We start from the raw sequence: 17,231 nt of genomic DNA on the forward strand, positions 1-17,231 counted from the left end.
CAGCCTGGAGCTAGAAACCATCCTCACCCCTCTGGGATTGTGGGTGTGAAGCCCGACACCTGGGTCCAGAGAAGTACTTTTTCCTTTGTAGGCTGCCCTGTCTTTCTCGCAGGGATCCAGCTTTGCTCTTGAAGAACAAGCGTTTAAGGAGACAACAGAGCCACACTGTGTTCTAGTAAAACATCACTTACATAAGCAGGTCAGATTTAGTTCCCAAGATAAAAAGCCTGGAGTGGGTAGAGAGGCTCCCTGGAAAGGCAGTGGCCGGCCGAACGGTAGCAACAGACTATGAGAAGGAACAGTTTCAGCTAAACATACTTGGCTGCAAAGGAAAAGAAAAGTCAAGGAGCCCATGGTTCTAGGGGAAAAAAATGAACCCCAGCTCAGGTGCTTTGTGGTGTTGAGATTGTGAATACCTCTGGTATGGAGAGAGGGGAGGACTCTGAGACCTGACTGGCCACATTATGAACCACTGATAGGTTTACCAAGTCCTTGGGCCTGCGGGGAGTCCTTCTGTGGCAAATTAACATGTACCTACCTAATTGATGGTGACAAACTCTTACGTTGGAAGCAGGGTTGGTCATAGATTACCAGCTGTGGAGGCCATTACTCTGCCTGTAATTATCTCATCCGTGAGATCAAGGGCAGGCAGTGCTTTTGTGTGAGTGGAGAGGGAAAGCAGAGGCTATCTTATTCATCGTCATTGATGACCAAGGCCTGGACAACTGCTCTTTTCTAGTGCGGACATGTTTTGCTATATTAAGAAAGAGGAAATCATTGAGACAATAGGATGGAAATCCCGGGTATCTGATGAGGTAAATTTAGGAAGGTCTGGACTAGTAGTAGTCAATAGGTCCTTGTTTACTCCCTTTGGGGAGCTGGAGTTACTTTTTTGTGTGACTGTGACCAAAATGCCTGAGAAAAGAGCTTTAGGACAGAGGGCTCATCTGGTCTCACAGTTTCAGAGGGTTCAGACCACACTTGGTCAGCTCCATGTGCTTGAGCAGAACATCATGGTGATCAAAGCAAGTGACAGAGAAGTTCATCACCTCAGGCCAGACAGGAAGCAGAGAATGAGGAAGGAAATAAGGACCCAGGATGACCTTCAGAGCCATGTCCCCAGTGACATACTTCCTCCAGTGCTACCTCTTAAAGTTTCCAGAACCATGTCAAGCAGCACTACTGTCTGGGTACCAAGCCTCAACCACACAAATCTGTGGAGGACAGTTCATTTGGATCATAACATGGTGATGGAAGGGGGAGACTCCTGAGAGCCACCCCATCACTCTGGTGTGACTGCTGCATCATCAGGGTGGCTGGATGCCTTGAGACTGCATTAGTTACTTTTCTCATAGATATGACAAAAATGACTGACAGACAAAGAGGGAAGGGTTTATTTGAGTTTTTGCTTCTAGAGAATATAATCCATCATGGTGTCAGTCACATCATGTCCACAGTGAAGGAGGAAGAGGAGAAGGAAGAGGAGGAAGAGGAAGGGGGAGGAGGGAGAGGAGAAGAGAAGGAGGAGGGGTGCTGGTGCTCAATCGGATTTCTCCCCTTTCTTCAGTACAGGATTCTAGCCCATAGGATGGTGTTATCCACGTGTAGTGTGGGTCTCCCATCTTCAATTAGACCTTTTTGGAAATACTCTCACAGCCTTACCATGGTGATTCTAAATCCAATCAATTCGACAATGAAAATGACCCATTGCAGAAATCTAATGTTACGTCTCCGTTTCCCCTCAATGGGCTGTCATTCGGGTTTCAGCAGAAGACTCCCTAAGCTGATCATGTCTACTGCCCAGCCTCAGCCAGCAGTAGGTACCATTTTTGTATGTTAAGACTGCAGGAACCCACTCCCAAAAGGCTGTCCTCTGATCTCTACACAAACACTGTAGTGGGACACACACACACACACACACACACACACACACACAAATAAGTGAATGCATGAAAAAAGTTATCTTGTCTTTTGGGGTTTTTTTTTGTTCCAGGTTGACCCTAAATTCTTAGTATTTCTGCCTCAACCTCCTTAGTGCTGGGATTACAGGATTTCATGTCACTAAAGTTTTTGTGGCAGTAAAAATACATAAGGTAAAATTTATTGTGTTAACCATTTTAAGATACATTTTAATAGTTTTAATACATGTGTTATTGTGTAATTATCACCACCATCCATATCCAGAGTTCTTCCTCTTGCCATGGTAAAACTCCGTATCCATTGGACAGTAGCTCCTCTCTCTCTCTCTCTCTCTCTCTCTCTCTCTCTCTCTCTCTCTCTATTTCTCTCTCTCATCACCTGACATCCAGAATTCTCTTCCTGTAATAATGAACTTGCTTACTTTGGACTTTTCAAGCAAATAGCATCATACAAGCTGCTGTTTTTGTGTTTGATGCGTTTTCAGTTGGTATAATATTTTCAAAGTTCATTCGTGTTGCAGCATATGGGAATTTACTTTCTCAGACTGAATAGTATTCCAGTGACTATACTTGCCACATTGTACTTATTTATCCATGGGTGAGTATTTGGGTTGTTTCTAACCATTGGTAATTATGAATGATGCTGCTATAAATGCTTAGACATGGTGCCTAAGATGGGCTTCTTAAAGTCTGAGATGTGTGGGCGAGCAATACACCCATATTCCAGTGTGGACTACCCTTGATGTCTGGTAGAAACCAGTGTGTGGAGTGAGAAGACATGAACTGTCTTCAGGGACCAGGCAGATGTGTGTTAGGCCATGACTTTCCAAACTGTGGTTTATAGAACACCTGAGTTCTATAAAGAGATGAACAGCTCAAAACAGAGGCTGCTGAATTGTTCAAATTCATCCCAGAAAGGCTGTGTTTTTCCTCTCCATGTTTTCAGATGAAAGGCTCTGACAATGTGCCATTTCTAAGCATTTCCCAAATGGACCAGACCATAGAATAAGCCCCTTTACCCGACACACCTAGCTGACATTGGCAAGAGTATGCTAAAGTCATGCACTAAAGGTATGTATGTTCTGCACATGGGATGGCTGTTGACTGCTAACACTCAACATTAAGTTGAATGTAGAAATCAGGCCAGAGTAGAAACCCCTCTAACAATGTGGCAGGACCACAGTGTGGTTGGTTTTGTTTGTTTGTTTGTTTGTTTTTTTGACTCTTTCCTCTATGGGGCCTGCCACCCAGCTGCCAAATAAACACATGGAAACTTATTCTTTCTTATGATTGCCTGGCCTTAGCTTGGCTTGTTTCTAGCCAGCTTTTCTTAAATTATCCATCTACCTTTTGCCTCTGGGCTTTTACCTTTCTCTATTTCTGTCTGTCTTTTCTTTCCTTCCTATTCTGTCTGGCTATATTGCTGGGTGGCGGGCCCCTTGTGTCCTCCTCTCCTTTTCTCATTCTCCTTTCACTCTCCCTCCTACATTCTTCTCCTTCTGTTCATTCTCTCTGCCTGCCAGCCCCACCTATTTCCCTCTCCTGCTTTGCTGTCATCCGTTCAGCTCTTTATTAAACTATCGGGTGTTTTAGACAGGCACAGTAACACAGCTTCACAGAGTTAAACAAATGCAACATAAAAGAATGCAACACATCTTTGCATCATTAAATAAGTGTTCCACAGAATAAACAAACGTAACACATCTTGAACTAATATTCCACAACACCACAGAGTCCAAGCAGCATTGTAGTTTCTAATAATTTACTCCATCATGTTTTAAAACAGCACAACTCCAAAACTGTATTCAAAGAAAATACTAATTCTCCATCACTGATGGTGAGAAGCCCTATTCAGAGAGGAAAGCGGCCTAGAGACATGTGCAGACATTTGAATTTCATGGGTTGGAAACCATAAAAGAAGACAACCATTAATATATAGTGGCCAACTGTTTTTCCCTCTAATTAAGACTTGCACTCTCTGTTCATTTCATTTTACATTTAAATATGACATTTTTTAAAAAAAGGTTTTTCAAAACAGGGTTTCTCTGTGTAGCCCTGGCTGTTCTGGAACTCACTCTATAGATCAGGCTGGCCTCGAACTCAGAGATCTGCCTGTCTCTGCCTCCCAAGTTATGGGATTAAAGGCCTGTGCCAATACTGCCTGGCTAAATGTGACATCTTAATATTAAAAAAAAAATGGGACATAGGCTTGCCAAGGGTGTACCCTAGTGGTAGATTGGGGACTTAGTATGTCATCAAGGCCCTGCGCCCAATCCCCAGTACCATGTAAATAACATTTAAAAGAGAATCTATGGAGTTGGTATATGCCTCAGCAGGTAAATGTACTTGCCACCAAGCCTGTCAACCTGAGTTGATCCTTCGACCCTATAGGGCAGAGGGAGAGAATCAACTCCCCAGAGTTACAAATCTCCAGAACCGAGGCCAAAAGGAAGAAAGACTTCATTTCCTAACAGCATAAGACCTTTACACTTCAGAAATACCATTTTATGGAAACCTTGCTTCATTCTATCAAGGGTTTCATATTGCAGTTTGAATGTTAAATGTCCCCCACCAGCTCATGTGTTTCAACATTCGGTCCACAGTTCAGTTGGTGGCACTCTTTTGGAAGGTTCTAGAACCTTTAGGAAGTCAATCCTGGCTAGAAGAATGGGTCACTGGGGGTGGGTTTGAGGCCCCATGTCCTCCCTGCTTTCTGCTTCCTGACTAAAGAGCCGGTGTGGCCAGCTGCTAATGACTCTGCTGCCATGCCTTCCTCACCACGACAGACTGTATCTCCTCAATAAGACAAAATAAACCCCTGCTCCTTTAAATGGCCTCCAGTTCACTCAGAGCAACAAGAAAAGTCACTACCACAGCCTGTAAGAGTGGCACCTTATGGTCCTCCTCCGAAGCTGGGGAAAGTGCTGATGGCAAAGACTGAGTTCTTGGCTGCTGGCATGAGGGAATGAGAAAGTGAAGATTTCCCCACACACTGTTCTCTGAAAGTCGCAGAAACAAGACAAGAGCAACGTGTTCATGTGAGTCACAAATGGGGCTTTTAGACCATTCTGGGCACTAGATGGAACAGTTGGAGTGTTCGCCTGTATGTTCTATTCACTGTGAAGACACGGCCTTGCTCCATAGCACAGGCTAGCCTCTGAATTGGGATCCGTCTGCCTCTACCCACAAGTACTGTTATCTGTGCACTTTAAATAATTTTGAAGTCGTGTGTACTGCCTAACGCTGAGCAAATGCTCTGTAAATAGTCACCACCCTGTCTGGCTCTGGGAACAAAGACCAGAAGTCTGCACGTGTTCAGTACAGACAAAATGTTTTTTTCTTGACTGTTTCCTGTCCATAGCTGGCTGACTCTATGGTGTGGAAGCTGCCTGTCTAAAACATTGTCAGGCTGGCATTTATTCTATTTCCTTTTTTGCGTCCTAGAGATGTACTGATTGTACTGATGGAAAAACACTCAGCCACTGAGATGGATCCCCAGCCCTTTAAAAAAAATTTAAAAGAATTTTGAGACAGGATCTTATTACACTGACCAATCTGGTCTTGAACTCACTATGCTAGCCCAAATAGGCCTTGAATTTGTAATCCTCCTATCTCAGCCTCCAAAATAGCTGAGATTACAAGACTATGCCACTAGGCCCAGCTCATTCCATATTTATAGGAGGGTTTCAAACAAACTACTTGTCTAAATTTCTAGAGAGAGATTAATAATTAAATTAAAACTCCTGCATTTCCTCTTGTTAGTGGGGATTACTAAAGGTGAGGACACATCAGGATCACCCCCACAGTGAGAGGAACCTAAGTGTCTTCCTCACTTCTCTACCCTGTGGGGGTTCAGATTCAGTAGGTCTCAGATGAAGGCCCAGAATTTGCATTTACGAGTTCCAGAATCATGTTGAACACCATGGGGACTGCCAAGGAGCAAGAAATGCCCCCCACTGATAGTCATGCAGTACACAGCTGAGTGTTTGTAGAGGATGATGGGTGGATTGAGATAGAGGGACCCACTTCTCCCTGGGCACTGGGCAGGTGTTAGCATTACTACGATGGAATCACTGTTAAAAATCTGTTTAAATCCCTACCAGCATCACAGTAACTTGGATTTTTGTAAATACCCCTTCTGATTCTCATTTTTATATATTCGTGGTGGGGTAGGGTGGGGTGGAGGGCTATGATTTCCTAATGGGTGGTTGTGTCTTGCTTCCCTGATTGCCTTCAGGAAAAGAACTTTCCATTAAACATCCAGCTTGACTACTCTTAGTGCCAATACCAGCTGTTTTGAACACTCCATGGACACTTAGAAACGCTCTGCAGCTAACACCATTGCTTGCTCTGGCTCCTGAAGGAAGAGCAGTCGTGGGAAACGCAGTCCTAGCTATTTTAAACAGCACCAGAAGTTTTGCTGTGGCAACCAAGCCTTAGGGAACTCTGAATAACATTGTAACCATGTCTACTCAGTCCAGAGCAGGAGTGCTTTCCATACCGCTGCAACTGGTACTAAAAGGAGAATGTAGTGAATGGTGCAAATACAAACCCACATTTGCATGGGAGGTTTATTGTGACTGGTAGAACACTCCCCTTCCCCTTTCTAGTTATATAAGAACTTCTGTTCACTTGGTGAGTTGGAGAGGCCCAGACATTTGACTGCTGCAGAGAAGGCAGCTGAACAGTCTGAGGAAATGACCAGGTGAGATCAAAGGGAACAGTGGAGGCAGAGAGAGGATGAACAGCAGAAACTGAGAAAGCATAGACAACTGTAAAGAGCCAGGTGTGGTGGCAAATGCCTTTAATCCCGGCACTAGGGGTCTCTGCAGAGAAAGGTGGATCTCTATCAGTTAGAGCCGCCTGGTCTATAGTGAGTTCCAGGCCAGCCAAGGCTACACAGCGAGACCCTTTCTCAAACAAACAAACAAACAAACAAACAAACAAACAAATAAACAGAAGAGAAACTGCACGCCCTGGTCTCTCAAAGAGTTCTAAAAATCTGTCAGATCTTCAGGGCCAAGGCTCTTGGGTACTTCTGGCCTGAAAGCTACACTGGGCACTGTCAAGGGTTGAGCAGTCGAAACTTCATAGATCCACACAAGTGCTATGGCACCGGGAGAGCAGAATCCTCTTACCTGCGACCTATGTGAGAACTGCAACCCTGGAGGGCTCCACCTGCTGCTGTGCCCACCTACCTGCTGCCAATTACTCACTGCTTTCAAATGCCCAGGGCTACAAAAATTGCCACCTACCACCACTTGAACTTTTTCTCCTTGCTTTCCCACAGTTTCCATCTGGGTAGAGCAAAGTGACCCCAGCCAGCTGGTTGATAACAGTCCCAACAAGAATCCCCCATCTCTACAATCACAGAGACATTAACGAGTTCTACTTTATTATCTCTTTCTTCCCAAGGTATCTCTGGAGTTCTAGATATGTTAGAGAGTGTCCAATTGTCTCTACCTAGCTTTGAGACAACCTTTTGGTCAGTCTCTGGCTTTGAGAAAAGGAAGAGTATTCAATGGACTTTGTAGAAAAAGAAGTATGTTAAGGAATGTAATGATTCTGTCTCTGTCCCACTAGCCAGCTCCCAAATAATGACATGGAGACTTATTATTAATTATGAAAGCTCGGCCTGTAGCTTAGGCTTGTTCCTAACTGGCTCTTATAACTTAAATTAATTCACTTCTATTAATCTATTTTTTGCCCTGTGGCTTTTTACCTGTTTTTCATTCTATATGTCTGACTCCCTCCATGTCTTCTTTGTGTTCTCTCCTTTCTTCTTCCCAGAGCTCCCTCTGCCCTGAAGTCCTGCCTATACCTCCTGCCCAGCTATTGGCCATTCAGCTTTTTATTACACCAATCATAGCAATATACCTTCACACAGTGTACAGATATCCCACAACAAAGGAAGGAGTAATTTGTATCCCAGTACTCTAACTAGGGATCTAACTGGGTGGTAGAGCTTGAGCTTAGCATGTACAAGGCCATCTGCTCTACTTTAGACATTAGCATCAGAAAAGAAAATTCTGGTGTATTTTCATGTTTACTAGTGTTGAAGACTCAAAGGAAGACCATGCCAGAGCTCTTCTGTATTTAGTCACAGTATGCCAAAGCTTTCTCCATACAGTCAGGCTCAGAATTGGCAGACTTCTGTAAATGGATGTTTCCTGTCATGACCACCTGTTTCCTGTCCTGGCAGCTGCTTCCAAATTACCACACAGAGATGTAATATTAATTACAAATGCTTGGCCGATAGCTCAGGCTTGTTACTACTAGCTCTTACACTTAGACTAACCCATAATTCTTATCTATGCTTAGCCATGTGGCTTGGTACCTTCTCTCAGTACGACATTCTCATCTTGCTTCTCTCCGTTTTGCCAGCAGCTCCTCTGACTCTGCCCTTCCTCATCCCATCATTCTCAGTTTGACTTTCCCACCTAACTGTATCCCATTTAGCTATTGGCCAGTCAGCTTGTTTATTAAACCAATCACAGCAACATATATTCGCACAGTGCAGAGGAATATTCCGCAGCAGACTTCCTCCAGTCTGAGTGCAAATGTTGACAGTGTGTGCAAGTACCAGTGTTTACCACGGATTGATCAGTGTGTGCAAAAACTAGCAAGTGCAGCTCCCTCCTTCAAGAGTACAGTGGTATTTGCTCTGGCCATGACCTTGGGCTATAGGGCCCGAAGGAGGTGGTGCTTCTTGCCATTGTACATGACCTCTTAAAAAGAAAGGGAGAAGGGCCACAGGCCCCTTCTCCCTGCTGCCTACTTCCTGGTCTGATCAAACTGCCAGGTGGATTGGCTCCCAGTCAGATCAGAGGACAACTTCTGCTGTCTACTCCGTTCTGTAATCATGAGTGTATTTCCTCGGTTTATATCTTAATAAATCCCTATTGCCCGTTAAATAGACTCACGTGGATTGCTCTTAGCACAAGTGGTTTACAGCCTGAGACTGCTGGCTCTCAGACTCTACACAGTCTAGTTGACACCTCCTCCTGTGCTGTGCATAGTAAACACACTGAGGTTCTGGGCTGTCCAGTAGGAGATGCACTCCATCTGAACAAGCATAGCCACCTGATCCCAGTTTCACTGTACTCTGTGTCTGTTTTTTCTTTATTCCTTTGATGCCTCCAGGATTTTCAGGACCAAGCTATGCAGAGATCCTCTGGTTAGGAATACAGTCAAGCTAGCATGTGACCTTCGCTCTGTGAGGCCAGGCCTGATGCTGTGCTGTTGAACTGTGAAAGGATGATGCATTTGTGTTTTGAGGAGTTTGTTAAAAAAAATATAGACCCTGACATAAAAGGATATTTTCAGTATATTTTTCCTTTGTCATTTGAGCTTTGGGGGCAGAGGTGGGGGGATATGGCATTATGGACAGAAGGTACAGATAACCACTTCTGAACCCCTGCATTCTGATAAGTAAGACATACTGATTTCAAGAGGACCCAAAGAACTGGAGGACCTGTGTTGTCAGGTGTGATGCTGTAGATGTTACCAACAAAGCTGCATCTGGATGCTCAAGGCCATGTGCAGAGATGCCTCTGCTGGGAGCCTCTGAGACCCAGACAGAGACAAACTATATGATGCCAAGAAGCTCAAAAGAAGAGCCATGCAGACTAAGAAACAGACATGTGCTTAGAGAAACTGAGCTCTGGTCCCTCCACCATAGCTTGTGGAGTTCTTTTCCACAAGGAAAGACCTCAGGGTCAATATGAATGACAGGAGCTTTCAAAGAAGTTGAGAAAATCATTTTCAGGAACTGAGGACTATTGTAGAAATTATTTTAAGGTGTGTTACTTTTGTTTATGTTGCATTTGTTTAACTCTGTGAAGCTGTGTTACTATGCCTGTCTAAAACACTTGATAGTCTAATAAAGAGTTGAATGGGCAATAGCTAGGCAGGAGAAAGGATAGGTGGGGCTGGCAGGAAGAATATATAGAGGGAGAAATCTGGAAGGAGAAAGAAGTAGCCAGAGAAGGAGGAGGACTCTAGGAGCCAGCCACCCAGCTACACAGCCAGCCATGGGAGAGTAAGATTTACATAAGAGAACAGGAAAAGCCCAGAGGCAAAAGGTAGATGGGATAATTTAAGTTAAGGAAAGATGACAAGAAACAAGCCAAGCTAAGGCCAAGCGTTTATAATTAAGATTAATCCTCCATGTGTGATTTATTTGGGAGCTGGGTTGTGGGCCCCCCAAAAGGACAAAAACAGAGGACAAATAGAATCTTATTGTTGGAAGTGCACAATGATGGTCAAGAATATTAATTCTTTTTTTTTTTTTTTTTTTTTTTTTTTTTGGTTTTTCGAGACAGGGTTTCTCTGTGTAGCTTTGCGCCTGTCCTGGAACTCACTTGGTAGCCCAGGCTGGCCTCGAACTCACAGAGATCCGCCTGCCTCTGCCTCCCGAATGCTGGGATTAAAGGCGTGCGCCACCACCGCCCGGCAGAATATTAATTCTTTAAAAGTCCATACATTTATACTTCCTAATGAAATTCCATGCTTTCAAAGATAAGGAAAAAGCTACAGAAGATCCTAAAGAGAGAGAATAGAAAGCTTTCCTTGGAAAAAAGAAAAATCTCTTTGGTGCCAAATTCTTCATTAGGGACACTTGGTACTAACAGTGACCAAAGCAAAGTTGCAATGGGACTTACTTTAAATTCATATTTATCTATAATTTAAGAATGGAAATGAAAACCACAAGCAGTTTGAACCACCTTCCGAACACTTATTAAATGATTACTGAAAGATGTACTTCAACCATATAAAATATTAATCCAAGGAAAAGATAAATGGAATATAAGAAAAATTACAGCAAATAAATAATGGAAACTCCTACATAAGCCTAAGTAATACTAATGGCCTTGCTTTTGAATCTTCCGGTAATAATGAAGAAAATGTCCCTAAAAGCTCAGATACAGGCTGGGTAAATATGGTGAAACTTCTCTTCTTGCTTTGAATAAGAGGGGCCGGAGAGATGGCTCAGCAATTAAGAGCACTGGCTGCTCTTCCAGAGGACCCAGATTCAATTCCCAGCACCCACACGGCACTCACAACTGTCTGTAATTCCTGTTACAGGGAATCTGACACCATGGCAAAACACCAATGCACATAAAATACGAATAAATAATTTTTTTAAAAAAGAATAACATGTTTGTGGTAGAATTTTGGTGAGTGGTTGTAACCAACTTGTGTGAATTGCCTCATGAACCCTCTCATTCCTTTGCTTCTTTGGAACAAAATAAAATTCATGGGCATTCTGACAGGCATTTCAGACAGCCTGATCTTGCTGATGTCACAGGGGAGGGGTGTGGGTTTTTGATACTTCTGGGGATGTCCCTTCACCCTAGAGAAGTCTTTCTGGAGTTTGTAGAAATGGACACCTTCTTGCTGTCTCTCCCCTGGCACCACTGTGCACTCCGTGGCTCTGCAAACTGTACACATTCTGCTTTGAAGTTTTAACTTCTTTTTGTTTTGTCAAAGTTACAGTTTCTAGTTCCCATTCTCCCATGGCTTTGGAGATTCATGAAAGACGGTGGTCAACTATTAGTACTTATTTGCAATGTGAAAAAGATCCCCAACTAGCCAAGACCACTTGGAGCTTCATAAGTCCATGGTATTGCATTTAGAAAGATGGTCTCCTGCAAAACAATCCCTTAGGAGCTGACTGGAAATTTACAGCAGAAAGGAAAGAACTCTGAGCTATCAAGAAATGTCAGAAAACTGGACTGCCCAAATGCACTTAAGAAAATGTTACATCAACAGCCCCATATATGTCAGAGTGGGACATCTGAAAATACAAAACAGTAAGAGTACCATAGACAACATGTGCAAATATTGTGATGGTACCCGGGGAGGGTTTTGTAAGAGCGATGGGCTGGGAAACCCCAATATTCTGATAGCTTTCAGGACATGTTCCAGTAGCTATCACTAGCCCCTGGGATCTATTTTGGTTCTTCCATCACTGATCTGCCGTACCGCTGTGGCTCCTTGAAAGATGGGCCTTTCTCTCTCAGTGTGTGGCAGAACACAGGTATACAGCAAATAGCAGCCAGTTCTCTCTCTCTCTCCCTCAATTAGTGTGGGACAGAAGACAGATATACAGCAAGTAGCAGTAGCCAGCAGCCTCTCTCATACATTCAGAGGACATTGGCAAATCTGGACCAAGTCCAAACCCTCATTGTGGTTTTTCAGGCCATCACCATCTCCTTCAACCATTTCATGAGATTCACGGATCCTCTTAACCTCAACCAGGATTTCAGCAGATTCCAGCTTCCCATGGATGTTACACGCAAGTGGACGTAAGGGGAGCTTCAGGCCAAACTTGCAGCTCAACCCTTTTTTATAAACAAAACAGTTCTCCAAAATATGGTTCTGATTGTCAGAGTGATAGCAAGAGATTCAATATGTTAATATTTGCACATGGGGTTGCTTAAACGAAGCCTCCTGATACCAAGACGCTGTCAATGGAATACAGTCATCTCAAGGACCACAAACTGAAGCTACTGTAGAAACAAAGGTTTTCTTCTTGAACTGTTTCTTGGTAGATTTTTTCATAATGTTAGATGGTTCCCAATATTGTGTCATTCTCCTTCCCCTTACTCTTTTCTTAATTAATTTTTTTTTCCAGACTGTGTGATACTAAGGAAACCTGTAATGCCTTTCCATTCCTGTATGGAACAGGATGTCCACATACTGTCTAATGAATAAACTTCCATGTTTTCTAAGATTAAAAAATATATACACAAAGACCATATGTATGTGTGTATGCATGTACGTATGTGTGTATGTGTGTGTGTATATAATGTATATATACAGACCCATATAGCACCAATACGGCTGAAGATAGAGCAGAGGGAGTCAGAGACAGAGGTGAAGAGGGAGAGAGGGGGCTGCAGATCCCGTCACGGTTGCAGGCTTTAGTCTGAGTTCATGACTTTTAGATAAAAAAAAGACAAAGGTTCTTGAAATATCAGATTTGTGGTTTTCTAGCGTCACATTAGTTACAAAATGGATAACAGGACAAAAGGAGGTCTTAGGAGCTCCTTTGGAAAATGGTTGCAGGAGGCCAAATGATGGACGCAGAGGGGTGTGGAAAGAGTGGTGTCAGGAACGCAACAGGATGCAGGCTCAGTGTGCCCTGGTTTGTGGGGTGAGGGAGGAGTCTGGGTTACCTTGGGATATGTTGACTTTAAGATCCCAATGAGACATCCAAGAGGAGATGTTGTTTGTTTGTTGGTTGGTTGAGAAGGTCTCACTGTGTAGCCCTATAGGCCAGGCTGGCCTTGAACTCATAAAGATCCACTTGCCTCTGCTAAGCCTAAAGGCATGCTCACCATGTCCAGTTCTTCCAAGGATAGACACACACGTTGGAAAGGGAATTAAAGTTTGGCAAATTTAAATTTGGGGTTTACTGTATGGAGGAGATGGCTCAGTGGGAAATGGCCCATGCTGTCAAGCCTAACCACCTAAGTCCCATCCCCGGAGCCCACAAGACGACCTGAGTTTAATTCCTGGAGCCTATGTGCTGGAAGAAAAGTGACTCTCACAACCTGTCCTCTGACCACCAAACCATGGCATGCATGTGCCCACACACGCTCACGCAGGAAATAATTTAAAGAAAAATTTTAATGTAGGGAATTGCTGTGTATGGGTTGCAGCTGTGAGGAAGTCACGTATACCAGGCAGAAACTCTGGCCTAGGGCCTGGCAGTGTTCTCTATACAGCCTGCAAGCTAGCTACAACCTGTATCAGCCTGTTTCCCACCGTTGAATGGAATACCTTTGGCCAGATCTCTTATGAGAACAATCATTTGGGTTGGGCATGTAGTTCAGTGGAAGAGAGCTAGCCTGTCATGCTTGAGGCCCTGGTTTGATCATGAAAGAAAGAGAAATGAACAAGCAAGGAAAAATAGGAGTTTATGAGGGCCATTCTCATTCAAACCACAACACAATCCTCTTCATGTGTTTTGATGGTTGAGAAAACACTCCAAAATGGTGTGTGTGTGTGTGTGTGTGTGTGTGTGTGTGTGTGTGTGTGTGTGTGTGTGTGTGTTGGACAGGGTCTCATGTAACCCAGGCTGGCCGTCAACTTGCTATGTAGCTAAGGGTTACCTTGAACTTCTGATCCTCCTGCCTCCACCTCTGCTAATCCAGCCTCAGCTACTGAGTGCTGGGATCACAGTGTGCACCTCTAGCCTATATTTTGCTAGTGATTATTTTTTAATTAGCATGTAAAGGAGTAACTTTCATTATGGCATTTTCTTCAGTTTTTTAAACTATTTATTTATTGGGTATGGGGAAGTTAGGTATACATGCCATAGTGTACATGTGGAGGTCAGAGGACAACTGATGGGTGTCACTTCCCTCCTACTATGTGAGGTCCAGGGATCGAATTCAGGGACATCATGCTTGGTAGTAAGAGTCCCTACTCTCTGAGACATCTTGCTGGACCCAATATGTCATTTTCATGCTTTGGTTTTGTTGATTCTCCTTGTACCCCGTGTGCTGGTCAGTTCTTGTCAGCTTGACATAAGCTAAAGTCACCTGAGAGGAGGGAATCTCAATTGAGGGACTGCCTCCATCCAATTGGCCTGTGGGCATGTCTGGGGGGGGGGTATTTTTTTGATTGGTGATTAATAAGAGAGAGCCTGGATCACCATGAGTGGTACCACTCCTGGGCAAATAATCCTGGGTTGTGTAAGAAAGCAAGCTTGGCAAGCCATGAAAAGAAACCACAATCAGTGTTCCCCTGCGCCTCTGCTCTAGTTCCTACCTCCAGGTTCCTGCCTTGAGCTCCTGCCCCAGCGCTTCTAGATGATGGACTGTATGTACCCTGTAGGCTGAAAGAAACCCTTTCCTCCCCCAGAGTCCCTTTTGGCTATGATGCTCACCATAGCAACTGAAATTAAATTAGGACACCCCTCTTCTCCACAATGTCCTTACCCCTGCCTTGTGCCCTTCTCCCCAAGCCATCTCATTTCAGCTGCCGTGTTCCAGCTGCTCTTTTGTGCCCCATCCCCTGACTCAAAACCTCTTTTTTCCCCATCTGTGGTTCCCTTTCTGGTTATATGATGTCTATCCAGGCTCACACTCACACATATATATTTATATACATAAATTAGAAGCTAGGATCCACATAGGAGAGATACCGTATGGTATTTATCTTTCTGTATCACTTATTATAACAGTGTGCTGATATTTTATCTGTGCACCCCAATAAAGCTTATCTGAGGATAGGATCAGAGGAAAAAGCCAGCCACTATATTAACATAGAAGTCAGGCAATGATAGCACACGCCTTTAATCCTATCACTTGGGAGGCAGAGATAAGTCTGGATCTCTGTGAGTTCAAGGCCACATTGGGAACAGAGCCAGGCATGGTGGTACATACCTTTAATCCCATCACTAACCATAAAGGTCAGGAGGTCTGTACAGACAGACAGGAAGTGACAGAGCTGGGCAGGAAGAAGAAGTGATGTAGCTGGGTGGAAAGAGAAAATGAGATGGCAGAACAGAAAGGCATATAGGCGTGGGTATACAGGAAGTAGGTCTCTTTGGTGGAGGATCTCCAAGTGGTAAGAACATGGCTGGCTTCTTTCTGCTTTTCTGATCTCTCAGCCTTTTACCCCAATATCTGGCTCCAGGTTTTTATTAATAAGACTGTTTAGCAATTCATCTATGTAAGAGTATCCAGAGCCATTCATTTTTCTGCAAATTTCCTTTTATGACTAAATTAATTCCATTTTGCATTTATATCACATTTTCACTAGCCATTCATCCGTTGATGAAAATCTAGTCTGGTCCCATTTCCTTGCTATTGTGAGTAAAGTAGAAAGAAGTATAGTATGTAGTAGGGCAGAGACTCCTTTAGGTACCTGAACAAGTGGTGTTTTAGAACACACCCACCTCTTGCTTCATATGGCCCTGCCTCCCAGTTGCCCTTCTGCTGGCTTTTGGGTCATTTACGGTTCATCTTTGGTCTCGCCCTGCCCCACTCAATCCAAACCAACCTTAGATGAGTGAATGAACTGGATCTAGAGCACAGATAGAAATACAGCCATGTGCCACTTATCATCCAGGGATGTGCTGTAAAATGTGTCACCAAGTAGTTTCATCTTTGTGCAAACACCACAGAGTGACTTGGGTAACCTAGATGGCATAGATCAATCACTACCCTTGGTCTTGACACCATTAAAATAAACTAGACATGAGATTTGCTGCCCTCATAATGTGGCCTGTTCCTTTTTTTTTTTTGATAGAAGGTTTATGCTTTAAAGTAACAACACAAAAGATAAAGACGGCATCGTAAATGCACAAACAAGTAGCAGATTATTGTGTGTCCATCTTCATATGTGCTGTAGTTCTTTACAGGATAGGTAGGAGGTGTGTTTGTGCCTCATTGTCACAAGAGGGATGCTTTGGGCTGATGTAACAGACTTGGCAAAAATGAAAATATTCTAAAGAGAGACAGTGTCTCCCAATCTATCAGACTACTAAAACATTGGACTCTAAAGAAATGAGAACGTCCCCCTTCCGAATCTCGCTCTGGGAGAAGAAGAAGGTCCCAGCTAGAGGGGAACTTGTGTCCCGGAAAGAGATTTCACAGAGTTCTAACAGCTTCACAGTCCACTGACAGGGTGAGCCTGAAGCCCAGACAGTGATGGGCCACACCTTTTGGGGACTGCTAGATGTGCATAGCCTTGGTCCTTGATTTAGACCTTAATCTCACTCAGGACCCCAAAGATGAACTTGGGAGAGGTCACCCGCTCACTTTGTTCTTGACAATGTGGCCACATTGAATAAATCTCCTTTTCCAATTTCCACTATTATTAGACTCTTTTAATTGGCTTTTCAAGGATGGGTGGCTGAACCTGGGTTGAGGCACAGGCTATGACCCCCAAATCAGAGATGCTAGGATGGCTGCTAATGTCATTAAGCAGTAAGAACTTTTCAACTTCATGATAACCTCCTAGAGTCACTGTGTTCAGCCCACTGTTGTATTGTTTTGAGACAAAGTCCCACTCTGTAGCCCAGGCTGGCCTTAAACCTTTAGCAATCCTCTTACCTCAGCCTCTTGAGTGCTGGAATTGTGATGTGAGTTATGCGCAACTCCGGGCAGTCCCTTGTTAATCATAATATCATTACACCAGATGTGGCAGCATGTCAACATGGGAAGTTATCTCTGTGATAGGACAGCAAGCCCTTTGGGTAGTGATATAGCAGAAATGGTACAGTTTGTGTCATATGGTACAGTTTTTTAACTGGGAAGCTTATGGGATAAACTATACGTAGAATTACAGGTG

Source organism: Peromyscus californicus, unplaced genomic scaffold, assembly GCF_007827085.1.
Source record: "Peromyscus californicus insignis strain IS unplaced genomic scaffold, ASM782708v3 Scaffold_8__1_contigs__length_139910024, whole genome shotgun sequence".
In the NCBI taxonomy this organism is placed as follows: domain Eukaryota; kingdom Metazoa; phylum Chordata; class Mammalia; order Rodentia; family Cricetidae; genus Peromyscus; species Peromyscus californicus.